The sequence below is a fragment of the Vigna umbellata genome, chromosome 6 (assembly GCF_029865625.1).
Source record: "Vigna umbellata cultivar VRB3 chromosome 6, Vumbellata_1.0, whole genome shotgun sequence".
Classification (NCBI taxonomy): domain Eukaryota; kingdom Viridiplantae; phylum Streptophyta; class Magnoliopsida; order Fabales; family Fabaceae; genus Vigna; species Vigna umbellata.
The window spans coordinates 35,044,513-35,059,795 of record NC_142170.1 but is presented as its reverse complement, the minus strand read 5'-3'; the positions used below and the strand labels follow the sequence as shown (position 1 = coordinate 35,059,795).

General features: G+C 30.9%; 1 non-coding gene and 2 pseudogenes across 1 annotated transcript; 2 read left to right on the top strand and 1 right to left on the bottom strand.

Moving 5' to 3' along the window:
• Positions 1 to 1,000: 1,000 nt before the first annotated feature.
• On the bottom strand, positions 1,001 to 3,505 carry LOC148197327 (UPF0496 protein At3g49070 pseudogene; annotated as a pseudogene).
• Positions 3,506 to 7,407: 3,902 nt separating this feature from the next.
• Positions 7,408 to 7,532, top strand: LOC124826019 (small nucleolar RNA snoR77). Its single transcript, XR_007027803.1, has one exon. It is a non-coding gene; the product is annotated as a small nucleolar RNA snoR77 (small nucleolar RNA).
• A 6,559-nt stretch (positions 7,533 to 14,091) lies between these two features.
• LOC148197326 (protein SMALL AUXIN UP-REGULATED RNA 51 pseudogene) lies at positions 14,092 to 14,985 on the top strand (annotated as a pseudogene).
• Positions 14,986 to 15,283: the final 298 nt, after the last annotated feature.

Genomic DNA, 15,283 nt, shown 5'->3' with positions numbered 1-15,283 from the left:
GCAATAGTACTACCAACGTCATCTACATTATCTTTATTACGACATTTAAAGAAATTGCATCCTTGAAGTTCTTCATTTCTTATCCGTTGTTCAAATTATCCAATCAGAAACAATTCATTAGTCACTAAAATGATTTAACACAAAAATTAAACTACAAACCTTGTAATTAGGACAGCTCCAGAATTGCTTCCTCTCGTTCTTCACGGTTTTTTCCACTCTCAACACAACAACCTCTGCACAATGGCATATTTGCCTTCCAATGAATCCTCTAGATGAACCACCACGAGAGCTCCTCTATGAGCAAGACAAACAACATATATTCAAAGACATTGCCACTTGAAACCCAACGCCAAAACGAGACAATGACGAACCACGAACCACCACGCTAAAGACTTCCTCAACCAACTCCGAAAGAGGGAAGACCACTTCGCCAACCATGAACAACCACGCTACTGCCAACAGACAACACTCGAATCCAAACCTTAAACAACAACAACAAAGGAGAAGAAGACAAACAAGAACAACAACACCCACCATTGTATTGTGCTCGCAATGTAGGTGAAGAACTTTGTTCTCTCGCACAAATGAAAATGCCCTATGCCCTAACTCAATTTTTCCCCAATTTCAAACATCCAATCTTTACTATCCACGTCAATGTCTTATTATTTAACACATCACCATGCATACAACTTAAAAAGGACACGTAACCACTATCTAGTGTCATATCATCAATCCATTAACTTTGTTTGCTTCTTTTTAACGGAAGGGACGACGCTGACGCAAAATTTACTAAGTAAGAATCAAGTGGACACTTTTTTAAAACAATAGACCAATTTGACATAATCCAACAAAACTGAAAATAAAATATTATTTTTTCTTTTTATTATTTACTTTAGATATTCAAGTAAAAAAGATGATGTGGAATTTCTTAACTCCAAAGATAAGTAATTTCATTATAAATTTTTTTCTAAAGATCCCTTTCATATCAAAATAACTACATAGCAAGTTATATTATAAAAATATATCATCGAATTTTAAAATAATTAATTAACACAAATCACTACTTTTTACACTATCACTGTGTCAAACCTAAAGGTAAATAGTTCATCACATATTCATTATATGACACTTTGACCATGAATCAAGTTAAATTACTAATTTGACTAAGCACAAGTTCTCTAGCCCTATTAATAGTCATGAAACACAAATACAAATGTTCTTCCAACTCATCCAATTGCTCACTAAAGCTACATTGGTTCTTCTTCAACAACCGCACAACTCCACCATCGGCCGGAACTTTATCATCCTTCCTCTCAAGCCAAAATATCACCGTCCTCCTCATGTGCTCCAGCTCATCATTTACCCGACCCACAAGCCGACCCGTCGTCTCCAAGTCCTTATTCACTATATAACTTCCTTTTGCAGCTGCGTTCAGCCGAGCCGTCACCGAACCCATCTTCCTTTCTGAACCCAGATTCATTGAAGCCAACCCAGGCATAGCCACAATCAATGCAAAGCCATGAGACATTATAAGAACAACAAGTGAAGCCGTTATAGCCGCAACTAGACAAGCCGAGCCACATTTTATTTTCGCAGCTAATTGGACCTTGGCTCGCGCCTTGTCACGGCTCGACTCGAGCCGCTTTTGCAAGTCGGAGCACCGGCACTGGGTGGCCCGAACCAGACCCGACGCGGCAAACGGGTTAGAAAAGTTTGAAAATTCAGTTAAACGGGTTATTACCATTGGTGAAGGGATTTGGTTAGATGGAAGGCACTGAAGAATGGTTTTGAGTGATGAATACTTGAGACGCAGGCGATCAATGTCTCGTAGTAGGTGGCTACAGACAAGAGAAGCATGGGCAGTGTGTGCAAAATAGTCTGACAATAAAGAGTGGACCTTGGGCCTGCATTGGGCCACCGATAAGGCCCGAGTAACCGTGGGCTGATCCGGGTCCAATAGATGCTCTGCGAACAAACGGTAAGATGGGAGACGCGCCGAAGTGGTGGAGTCTCTTGACAAACAAGAAGTTGATTCATTCTTGGAGTAGGCAAGGACACGTGTCCAAAACTCAGTGTATGATTCCGTACGAAACGCGTTGGCATATTCCTCACGCACGTCCAAACAGGTTTGGTGGTTTGTAGAAGTGCTGCATTCTGTTGCATCTCATTGTTCTCTATACATCAGATCACTAAATATAAACTTGTATTTATATATAAGGAATGATGGTTTTTTATAATAGTAAATATATATTATATAAATTTTTAAGTTAAGAAATATATATTATATTTAAAGAGACTTAGAGATTAAAAAATAAATAATAGATATTTTTAAGAATATAAAAGTTATTAGATGATGTAAGAAAAATGTATAGAATAAACGATTTAAAAATATAAAGGATAAATTATTTTTAAAAGGTTGGGAAGATTAATCTAATCTAAAAATATAACAGTTAGATTTAGAAAAAAATAGACTTTCTAAAATAAAAAAGATAGATGATTTAGAAAAAATGTATAATAAATCCTATAAAAATATTAAGTATAAGCGATTAAAATAAATATAGACTCTTTAAAAATTTTAGACTAAAAATACAATTATTAAATAATGTAAAAAATGTAATAGAACTAAGAATTAAATAATATATAAGTGATAGATGATACAAAACAATCTAGACTATAGGGATAAATATCTTTTTTAGTTCCTAAATTAAATAAAAGGTTATTTTCTATCCTAAATTAAATATATATTTATTCCAAATATCTTATTCCTTAAACATATTATAATTCATTGTGAAACTTTATTTTTGACATGATAATACAAATGATATTTTATATAAATTTTTTATAAAATATATTATAAAATACAAAGATGAATTATACATATATTTAGTTTAACCATGAAAACTTCAAATAATTTAGATAAAAAAAAACATTTTATCCTATTATTAATTTAATCTAAAGGTATAAAATAAGGAAGCTAATATTCGTCTTTCTTAATTTTCAACATCTTAGACACTATCTCTGGATAAACATAAGGAATTCGTTTTGATATATTCTAATTGGATTTTGTCAGGGAAATCACGATAACTAGTAAATTTGCTTAAGCTTCATAACAAGATTGAAGATGTAATTTTCAGTATCATTTTTGTTTGCAGAGAAACTTTGTTTATCTTCATCAAATTTTCTGATGCATAACACCTGTAGGCCAAACTAACGAAGAAAAGGGGAAAAGAAATGCAGAAAGAGAGGGAAAAAGAAGAACATGATGACCTGAATACGAAAGCAACTTTTTGATACGGCGAACCAATTTGATCTTCATTCCTTAATGTGATAGACACTGTAAATCAAAAGAAGGATCCGAGAGAAAAATCAGAATTGGATGTTAACCTTCCTGAGAACCTAAATTGGATGATGCTTTGGCACTAGAGATCTTCAAGAAAATTGATGGTACTGTTCTTTGTGAGAGATGAAATTTTGGTTTTCTTTTAATAATGCAAAACGCAGCCATTTTTCTGGTCTTGCTTGTAAGAAAGAGCTATGAAAATAAGGCAATGCAGTGATATCTTGTAGTGTACGCGAAGGGTACTTACTGATATCTGGATTTGGCGTGATGGAACGAAGGGAGTTCTAGAATTGTTTTCTGTTACCTCAAAGCCAACTAATTGCTTCTGAGTAAAATCAGAAATGCTACTTCTTTATTGTTTTTGTTTCACACAGAGGAAATACGAAAAAGAAAATCATTCCAAGTTAGTAAAACTGATCTTTTTCTTTTCATTTTATTTTGGTTTATTAAAAAAATAGGTATTTTACAATATAAAAAGTAAAAAATAATACAAAAGAATACTTGCAAGAATAACAACTTTAACATAATAATCTAATAAAAACAAGGATAATGATATTTCGACAACATTTTTTTGACAACATTTTAATATTATCTACGTGTCATTATGTGATTAGTCTATGTTGGTGTTTATGATTATTATTATTAATTATGGAATAATCTTGAACCAATTATAGAATGACACATAGATGATGTTAAAATGTTGTCAAAATATCATTATCCTACAAACAATCAAAAGCTTTATGGAGGTAAATGGTTTGATTATTATTTGGAACGTCCAACGAACACAAATCTTGTTAGGATAAGCTTTTAACTCATAGTTCTGACTTCTTTTCTGTCATCAGTATGTTTGTCCTGTTGATATATACTAACAATGTCAATATGCATTTATCTATTGATAAGTTAGATGACACTAATTATGCGACTTTGACTTTAGACGTTAAACTTTGGCTTAAGAGTTTTGGGTATGTTGATCATATTATTCAGAATGTGACAACTATTGATTTTGTTGTGGTTATTCGTTGGTTGAAAATTGATGCTCAGTAAAGCATTGTTCTAAAGGCTACCCTTCACTCTTTTTTAAAACAAATTTGTCATCTCGACAAAATATGTTTTGAAATCTTGGAACACGCTAAATTATTATACACCAATAATACTCAACGTCTTGATGGGGTTTGTCATGATCTTTTCAAGGTTGTTGCTCCTCGACATCAGGATTCTATGGCTGATTATATGGGTAAAATTCATGCTCTTTTCATGAATTTAATGAATTATTGCCTCCTGCCTCTACTCCTGCCCAAGAAATAAAGCAACGATCAAAGTTCTTCATGTTATTGGCGTTGCACAACCTTGCTGATGAATATTCTCATATTTGTGATCAGATTTTGGGTTCATATCTAATTCTCACTTTGACTTCTTCTACTTGTTCCACTCTTTTACATGTATCTAGTAAACCAATCCATGATACATCTGCTTTTTCTAGGTTGCATTTCAACGTCATGATTGCAATCACTCTCGCAAGCCGGGAAAAAGAAGTATGAAGTGTGATAATTGAGGCAAGCTAGGCCACAAAATTGATAAGAGTTATGCATTACATGGTCGCCTTCATGGTCACCTTCCTAAATTTGTTGCTATTGTTCAGACTGCTCCTCCTTCACAATCACCTACTAAGGATCCTCCTTTATCCGATATTGTTCACACACACACACATTTGATTTTGATGGATTTTGAGAATGGAATTGTTATATTTCTAACATTTATTAAATTGTATGTTTGATTCTTTTATAAATTAGCTTACCTTGTTTATTTATTTGTTCGATTTTTTTCTTTGGTAATGATCACCCAGTGTGAACAGCACTACCAAAAAGGGGGGCATTACTGATGGCTACAGTCCGTCGAAAACATCAAAAAGTTGTCGGTAACATTACCGACGGATTAGTGACGACCAATTTGTCGTCGATAAATTGTTTGTCGTTAACCATTATCGACGGCCTTTTTGCCCTTTGATAATTACCGAAGGGCAAAACCCTTATGTAATTACTGAAGAGCAGAAGCCTTCAGTAATTACCGAAGGGCTAAAGCCTTCGGTAATTATCGAAGAGCTGAAGCCTTCGGTAGGTCCTTCAGTAATAACCAGACAGAATTAAGTTATATTTGTATTTGTTATCCAACTACACAGACCTGCATAACATGTTCACAACATAGACAGACTTAAATAACATTTTCAAACTACAAACAGATCTCCATAATATGTATCCTAAAATCATATAATCATTAATGAAGTAAACAACAATATAATAATATAATTGTTGGAAGTCCCACATCGACTAGAGATAAGGTCAATTCTTAGTTTATAAGTGGATGCAAACCTCACCCTACAAGCCGGTTTTGTGGGGTTGAGTTAGGCTTAAAACCCACTACTAACATGGTATCAGAGCCATGGTTAGAGCCTATCCTAGCGAGTTCTGAGTGGGCATTCTATTCTTCTATTCCACCCGCTATCGGGCCGTTATCGGACCACCCAATTTTTACTAGCCGGTTTTGTGGGGTTGAGTTAGGCTTAAAACCCACTACTAATATTGTATTGTTCAAATTTCAGATTTTGTATTTATAAACGAAACATGAAACATAAAACATAAAACAATTTACTCATAGACCAACAATGTATATGTTTGAAAAACATGAGCAAATATAATGTAACATAATCATAATATTCCGACATAATAAATTTATATATTTAGACGTAGATTTACTTTTATTAAAATTTGTGACATAAATTTATATATATATTATATTTATAACCAACGTAAATTTAGATTTATTACAAAAACAACGATAAATTTTTTAATTCTGTTCAAGTTTACATATATTACTGTTGAAATATATGTAAATTTATGTTTATTATTTAACATACGTAAATTTACCTTTATTAGAAAATTTTGTATATTAACAGTAAAAACACATGAGTTACCTACATGTTATTTTTTTATGATAATAAAAACAATAAAATTTATAAATATAAAATTAAATATAAATAATTTTTTATAATTTTATAATAAATAGCTTTATTTATTTTGTAGATATATTTTTAATTAAAAATATGAAATTTGAAAAATGATTAAATTTAAATAGATGATTACTTAGAAAAATAATATTGATAAAATAATAATTTTAATTTTAAAAAAATTTAAAAATAAATGTGAATAGAAAATATTATAAATAGGTATATATTATGTTCTTAATATTTTCATATCATGAAACTAATATATATATATATTTATTATTCACAATATTTAATTATTTCAATATTAAGTTTTATCTAAACTATTAAATTAAATTAATCAATATTAATTAACGAATTAACAGATTTTTACTATTAATATAATTATGAATTTATTTGTGTAATATATACCCATTTTTTTTATCATTTCAATGAATAATATTCAGGGTTTAGGTTAATTGATATTTATAATTCGAATAATATTAAAGTTTTTTAATGATAATTTTCAAGTAACAGGGCCACATTGCAAAAGCTTTTGGAAAGAGTCCAATACATATTCAGGCCCAAAATCCGTTACACGGACATTGCATACTCAATCCCTTGATGCCTATATATACTCTCACCAATCCTTAACCTCAACTCGTGCTTAGGGTTTACCAGCCGCGTCACTTCTCTTCCATGGTTGCAAAAGGATAGCATTGCAATCTCGTCCCTTAACGGTTCTGTTTAACGATAATTCCTTTCATTGATGATTTTTTACTTTCTTAGGTATAAGATTGTTGTCGCATGAGGGTCTGGAGTTTGGCTCTTTGGCTTTTTAATCCGTGCCATAGAGATGAATGCAGCACCCAATACTGAGTTCTTTCAACCTTTTCACTAATATTCGCTTCTATGTTTGTTTAATCAGTATGCGGATCTTTTCGCTGAGGTTGATACATTTTTAATTTCGTCTGTGATGATTTTTGATCAAATTTCTTGCCCTTTGTTATTTATTACCATCTTTTTATTAAGAAATTGTGAAATTGATGATTCCGGGGAATCTGAAATTGTGGTTATTGAGTGGTAATTCAGGCAGCCTACTTGCCACGATAACAAATGGCATGAGAGGTGTTAAACTGCTCGTATATAAAATGCTTTTGCTCTTCAGACTTGCTGAAATTATTTTGAAGCTGGTCTAGTAAGCTTACGTACAGTCTTTATTATTACTTTCAAGATTCTCCTTTTGATTTCCTCTTGTTTTGTTTTTCTGGGTTTGAGTGGGTGCGGATTTATGTTTCCTTTGTCAACTGTGATAAGTATTCTGCAAGAACTAGCACCTCCGGTGTTCAATGTTCGTCGACATGGAAAGTTAGGTCTCTGCCATTGCAAAATTTAAGGCTAAAAGTTAATTGATTTAAACAGTGTTTTAATTTAAAATTAAAATATTAATATCAGTAACTGATTAATATTCTTAGTAGGAAAAACAATTTAAGATTTTCATAAAGAGAGAAAGTTGGTTGGCTTCAATGTTTCTGGTGCTGCCTAAATTCTTGAGAGCTGTCACTTTAGGGGCAAGGCAAAGTGAAGAGAGTCTGACTTTATAACAGAATATTTTCTTAGAAATAATCTTTAACAATTATGTTTTCTATTATTGTTTATATGGATTGCTTGGTTTAATTTTTATACTAATTACAATTTAAATTTCAGTCGATAAAATTAATTTATTTGATAAATTTAATAAAGAAAGATTGAAATTTATATACAATTGTGTAGAGGACAAATAAATATAATTATGTCAAATTTACGTATCTCTACGTAGAGAACAAAATTTTCTTCAATTGAGCTTTACGTTGAGAATGGAGAATGTTTTGGGTCGACACAAGGGCTTTTTCACATTAGGGTTACAATGCCGAGTGGTGTGGATGCTCATAGATTCAAAGTTTTGGCTTCATATAATGTTCAAGATTTACAAAATCATTAGCTCATATTTACAGATGTAATTTTTTTCTAATCATTTTATCCAATCCATAAATAAAATATGAAATTTACATGTGAGGGATGCTTTTATTTCCATATTAATAGGACTAATACTATGTTTGGATAAATTCGTTCGAAATCCTCCCGTACAAATATTTTTTATGGACATTTATCACCTATATCCTTTAGTGTTACAGAAAAGTTGATACGAATAACAAATTTATGCATTGATGTGAATTTTTACAAAATATTTGCGTCTCTTAAAATTCAAACTATTTGTTTAATATTATTATGTTATTTATTTCATTATATTTTTAAAATATAGTTTGCATGAAAGTGAAAAAAAAAATCCAAAAATTGTCTAATTTTTTTTAATTTTGTTTTTCGAAACTTTCTTTTTATTAAATTTAACTCCCTAAATTTCATAGTTGGAAGCACAAGGTACATATAGAATTGTATATTCTTTATATTGTAATTAATGATAATCAATTGTTTTTTAGTTACATAAAAATGATATAATATTAAAAGATCTCGAGTTTTAAATTTAGGTCAAAAATATGAATTATTAAAAATGACATAAAATCTTTAAATATTATTTTGTTTTTATTATTATTGATTTTGTTTAATGTGAAATTTACTTTTCTCGGATGTTCAATATTGTATTTATTTTGGTAAATTTTATTCAATTAATGTGTTTATGATTTTTTAAATTTTTAAATTTTTTTTCTTAAGTTATTTAAGTATAAAGATGATAATATTAATATTGAGTGTCAATATCAATAGGTTAATTGTTTCGTTATAGTATCTTCCAAAAGGAAAATAAAAAGATGAGAGTTTCCTCGATCTAAAATAAAGCATTTGGATTTTTCTAATAACTAAAAAGTATATCAGAGCTTGCGATGGTGGAGGAACTTGATAATAGGAAAAAGATTAATTTTAGTTATAAGATATCTAATGAATCCATTGCTTAAATTGAGATATCATTCAAAGTAAAAGATATAAAAAATATTTGGAGTAGCTTTTTCCACCATCCATAAGAGAAAATTGTAAATAAATAACATTCATATTCTTTTTAGTAGTAGAAAAATGTAAGATGTAAAATATATGATGTTAGATGTGGAAATTAATGTAAAATATATAAGGTTGTTGTAAATTATTTGCTTGTTTAATACCTAACAACTTAGTGGTATAGGATCAAACAATGCTTCTCTTTGATCATTAAAAGGTAGTTTAACAACCTTGTTAAAATTAAATGGTTTATATAAGTTAGTCAAACACTTGAGTTGCAAGATTGAAGTAATAAATACACAATTATTTTATGCTAGTTCACTCCATTGAGCTATGTTCAGTTCTCCTCCAAAATCTCTTAGAGAGTTCCACTATAATCTTCAACAAGATTACAATTGAGTATTCGCACCGCTCCTAGTATCACTTAGTCAATCCCAGTAACCTTGTTACTCTGACTAGAATTGAGTATCATCCATTTCTGGTTGTGTAGTATTCTTCACCACTCCTAGCTTCTCTAGACAATCCCGATATCTTCCTGATATGTTGTGTAGTTGAGTTTCACCCACTTTTGGTTTACATCAAACAAACTCGTCTAGCTACTGTTTAATTCCATCGAGTTAATCGTTAAGTGTTTGTATTTTCTTTAGAATGTGCAATCAATCAGATTGCTTACAAGTCCTTAGACGATTACTCCTATAGAGAGGATATATTTACAATATAATTCAATCTAACAGACTTTTTAGAGTTTTCTCTCTTTTTACAAATGTAAGCTTATAATTCTATGAAGCTTGAGAGTATTTTTCTTTTCTTTTGAGCTTGTTTTTCTTCTCAGATGATTTCTTTCGTATTCATGTGCTTATTTTGTTAATCTTCTCTTCAAGGATCTTTAATTTAGAGGCTTCAAGAAAATATTTGTTAGATAGTACTTGTTTTGATCTTTAGATCTTGTTAGCCTTTTCTTAGGTAGCACCATAGGTTAAAGTCAACTTGTCAAAGAAAACATGTTTTTTGAGTACTGTATCAAAAATAACTTGTATAAAATCTTTGACATGACTTTTGAAAGAGAACATTTCGTGAATGTCTTCTTTGTCTTTAACGTTCAATTCTGATTTGTATATGATATAGCAGGTGGATACTTGACATATGTATCTGCAAAGAGTAAAGTATATATGCATGCAAGCGGATACGTCCTTCTTTTTTTATCACATTTGTATTAGAGTGGTGCAGCGGAATGATTAACGTGTTCAACAAACCAAGAACAGGGGTGAATTGGTTTTTTATCGCAAATCGTTCTTTTGATAATATTCTCGTAAATATAAATATTCCTTAAAAAATTTAAACAAATTAAAGAGTAAGGAAGAGAGAAATTTGCACAAATAATTTGTATACTGGCTTGAATCATAGAGATCCTACATCCAGTTATTAATCTTAACTGAGAACTAACGCTTCATTAGCACAAACCAAAAAACTGTTACAATCACAAAGAAAATAAAACAATTTAAGGTTAGAACACCTCTCTTGTTACCCCAAGAGATGAAACTCACTTCTCCTGTAACCCACAAGGGATGAACACCTCCTCCAAGTGCTTCACGAAGGATGACCATCTCCTTTGAATCTTCACAAAGGATAAACACCTCCTCCGAATGCTTCACAAAGGATGACCATCTCCTATGAATCTTCACAAAGGATGATAGACTTTCAACTCAACAACATCAACAACACTCAATCACACTCCTAGTGAAAGTTCTCGCTCCATGCCAATATGCCAAGTTCTCAAAGCCACAACACAAGGGTTACGCAAACCCTAGAACACTTATGACCGCATATTGCACATAAGATTTTCCGAAATACACTTATTTCGTATTGTCGTAGTTTAGAATGAGAGTCCCAATCAAAATTATAGAGATCTCACTTAAGGATACTTCCAAAAATTCGTTGTTAGCTGTTTAATGTGTAATAATCGATTATCCTAATATGGTAATTGATTATGCATCATTGAATGCACAACGGTCAAAACCTTGCTTGAAAATTCTCATAATTTCTCGCGATAATCAATTATGGAAAGTCATAAACGATTATTGATAATCAATTATCATAAATGGTAATCGATTATCTTGAGTATAAAATGAGGTTTTCTGATTTAAAACGATTTTTAACACAACTTAAGACAAACAATACACAGAATCAAGTATAAACCACATCCTATACATCAATCTACTAAAATACAAAAGTTTTAATATAAAAATAAGTTTTCATGAAGATCTTTCTGCAATAAGAGCACTTGAGACTTGACTTTGAGACATCATCAAAATTTCTAGTCTTTAGCTTTGTGCTAATAATTTGTTATTTTGAAACATTGTGCATTTAATGCTCTTTAATGCATGTTCAAAATAACTATAAGCTTTTTAAATTTTCTTTTGTTCAAGCAAGATTTGATTGTTTAATCATTCTTGTAGAGATACCAAACAGTTCATAAAGTTTTCATCGTTTGATATAAGGTATTGTTTGACCTATACAAGGCATTTTCTATTAACGATTTATTTCTGTATACTTAGTTTGGCTCAAGAGTGTGTTTAGCAAGATGTCTTTTAGCACATGCTTTTATTTTTTTAGTGTGTTTACCATAAACATCATTTTGTATATTATAGTGAGAGCTCGTCTAGCTTTGATTAACAAAGTATAATAAGAGCGCGTTTTACAAGACTCTCATATAGCATAATGACACATTTTGTGAGGAAATCGTTTGGTAGTGTGTCCATTAAGATATTAATGTGCTTACTAAAATATTAGTGCGTTTACTAAGGCTTTTCTTAAAACATTTCGTTTTTCTCAATACTTTTTCATAAGAGTCCTTTTCTTTCGATGATATCTTTTCACAAAACTCTTATTTTTCAACTATATTATTTTCCCAAAGATAACACTTGTCATTTACTCATTTCGTTTATTGTTGTTTGTTAAGCTTCAAAATATATGAGGACGTTAGACAGTTCAGTCTTATATACGATCTTGTCTAAACAACCTTTACTTCAACTTTTGAAAACTCTACTTACATTAATCATAACAAGCAAAATGTGTAGAATCGCGCAATGAAATAATTATTTTTGGACAAAGACCAAGAGAGAGGGGGGCTACTTTTGCCGGAATCTCTTCACAATTTGGCTAACAAGCTCTTTCTCTTAGACTAAGCTACTAAGTTGTTTGAAGCCGGGTTGTCGGGTTCTCCTTACGACCGGGTTACCAAGTTATATTTCTACCAAGTTGTTGAGCTCGTATGAAGGCTGGGCTGTGGAGTTCCTCTGAAGGCTGGGTTACCGAAACTCCCTTGAAGACTAGTTGTCAAGCTCTTTCTTCAAATTGGGTTTCCAAACTGCCGGATTATTGAGTTTTCTATCTAAGTTGGGTTCTCGAGCTCTTCCAAAAGGCCATATGAAATTAGTCCTCAATCACACATATTTGTTAAGCAAACACCAACAACCAACTTTCAACAAATAAAATAAAAATACTGCGTATTATATTTCATCACAAATACATTACATATCATCAATATAGGAAATCACAACAAAATAAAACATCTAATTTAAATAGCTAGCTTTCGAGCTTCTAACTAACTACACATCAACTACTCTAAAGTTCTATATACTCACACATGATGAAATACATGCACATAGAGAAAACTCATATCGTTTATCTAAACACACTTTAACAATCCTATCTAAATAAAAGTTCATCTTGAACCCCATTTTAGCACATGCAATAGTTCTACACCCCATGCAAACATACTCTTAAAAAGAGTTTAAAAAATAACAATAAATGAACTTATTCTATTTAAGATATTGATAAAATAAGATTACACTAATCTTCACCACAATTCCAATGACAAACTTTGATTTCAAACATATGGATAAATATGTTAGAATCTGAATGTAAAAAAACACAAAATTTAAACAGAGTAACATTTTAGAAAATAAAACTTGACTAATTAATTTTTTATTTATTACTCAAACTTTTAATAATAAAATGATTAAATTCTACTTATAAAATCTACTTATTGTTATATATTTTCGAAATCTTACATATAACTTCAGAAATAAAAATTAAAATTTATTTAATCAAATAATTGAGGAAAATCAAATAAATTAATAAACTCATGAGTAAAAACTCAAAACAACCATTTACCACCAAAAAAACAATAAATCATTCCACATTTAATAAAAGTCATCCAGATTCAAAATAGCCTAAAGAAATAAAAAATTAAAATTTATTAAAATTTTTATATCTGTACTGAGTCATTCATTGTATACTTTATTCATTTGACATATGCTCATCATTAAATATAAAGGAAACAAAAGCATACAAAAATAAAAAAATAACCAAACCTAGAATAAACCATTAATGAAAATCAAAACTGAAGCATCTGTATTTTGAGGAAACTATTTAAACAACACACACAGACATATATATATATATATATATACATACATATATATATATATACATATATATATATATATATATGTATATATATATATATATATATATATGTATATATATATATATATATATATAATGGAAACATCTTGTAGTTTTAATTTTTACATGTGTGAACTATTTTTCCTCATTTATAATCCATTTTTTTAGGTATGTACCGAAAATTTACTCCTTTTAACTCACCCTAACATGGAAAACTTCTTTCGATATGGTTGGTGGTCTGATGCATGTGACAAAGTTGATGTAGCCATTGTTATATTGAATCATTGTTATATTCTATATGTAGAAATCAAAGAAAAATTCTCATCATTGGGAAACGAAAATTAATTTTCATGCTCTGAAGCCCTATAAATAGGAAGCATGCATCCAATGGAGGCGATCCAAGTGAATAAGCAAAAGAGCCCTAGAAAAGCGATACCGCAGAAGAGAGAAAAAAAGTCACCATGTCTATGGATCTAAAGAAATCTAACAAGATCAGAGAAATTGTTAGACTTCAACAGATCCTCAAAAAATGGAGAAGGTTAGCCAATTCTTCAAAAGCCACTGCTACCACCAATTCGCCCACTTCCACAAGCAGCAGCAGTAAGAGTATGAAGTTTCTGAAGAGAACCCTTTCCCTATCAGAACGTGAGGGTGGGTCAAGCAATGTTGTTCCAAAAGGGTACCTAGCTGTTTGTGTTGGTGAAGAGCTCAAGAGGTTCACTATACCAACTGAGTATTTGGGTCACCAAGCGTTTCAGATTCTTCTGAGAGAAGCAGAAGAAGAATTTGGCTTTCAACAAACAGGTGTGCTCAGGATTCCTTGTGAAGTTGCTGCTTTTCAGAGTATCTTGAAGATGGTGGAAAGTAAAGGGGACATGTTTTCCTCCCAAGAATGTAGACTCAGCATTGAAGAGATGCTGATGAATTACTGCTCAGAAAACCAGATTGCATATTCTAACCATCCTCAAAGTCCATTATGCAGATAGTACTGCATATTGCAGTTTTTATCCTTTTGTTTCTTTGTACCTTACTAAACCAATGTATGAGAGAGAGAGAGAGAGAGCGAGAAAGAGTGAGTTCAATTACATTTAAGAGACCCTTTTTTTTCCATTTATGAAGGAAGGATATGATTATGACTTTCATTGTCTATTTACTAATTCTGGAAAATGGTTCTGTAATAGATTGGTATGTTTTTATTTTTTTCAACTAGAATCACTTCTGTGTTTAGTAATTACATGTTTGTTCGTTTTCTGAAAAAGGGATATCAATAAGAAAATTAGAAATTGTTGAAAGAGTCCTGAATCTTAAGGTGTAAAATATCTGAAGATTTGATATTTTCAGACTCAAGGTTGTGATGAGATTCATGTAATCAAACCTTCTGTTATTGTTTGGCAGTATTTTTATGTCTGATCATTGATCAGTAACTGGCTCATTGCAATTGATTCATATTAACAAGAACTCAAACCATACGACCAGACAAATCCTCATGTTTTGATCCATGTATGTAGCAA